The following is a 543-nucleotide window of genomic DNA, read 5'->3' as shown; positions in this document are numbered from 1 at the left end:
GGAGAGCTGATGGGTGCAACTGTCGTGACATCCCGGTTACGCCTCCAGAGCATTCCCAGCCCATGTTCCTCCCATGGGTGCTCTCAGGGCTCTGTGCCCATGTCCCCATCCGACACGTTCCCGGCTAACTCGTCTGTCCCTGTTCCACGTGGAGCTGGTGCCCGTGTCGCTGCCGCCGGGCGCGGTGCCTGACTCAGGGTGTGTGGCACACGTGCAGCCGTGGTGCGGCGGGATCCCTGTGGGTCCGGGATGCATCCAGGGTGCTTCCCCTGCACCTGCCCCGCCTAGGGCTGTGATCCTGGCTCCAGCTGAGCCCAGCACAGCTCGGTGCATGGGTGACTCTGCTCTGCATGCGGTGTCATCAGCTATTTCCCCCAACCGCACCAGCCCCGTCTCGCTCTGCAGTGACAGCTCCAACGGAAGCTCCCAATCTGGCTCCCAGCCCTTCCCCACCTACTTCCCCCCATCACCCACTGGATCCCTCCAGGATTCCCGTGCCTATGGCGGGGGGGTGTTGTGCTCCGCCGAGGGGGGGGGCCCCTC

This window comes from Nestor notabilis, unplaced genomic scaffold (assembly GCF_000696875.1).
Source record: "Nestor notabilis isolate BGI_N333 unplaced genomic scaffold, ASM69687v1 scaffold20976, whole genome shotgun sequence".
Classification (NCBI taxonomy): domain Eukaryota; kingdom Metazoa; phylum Chordata; class Aves; order Psittaciformes; family Psittacidae; genus Nestor; species Nestor notabilis.
This window is presented reverse-complemented; position numbering follows the sequence as displayed.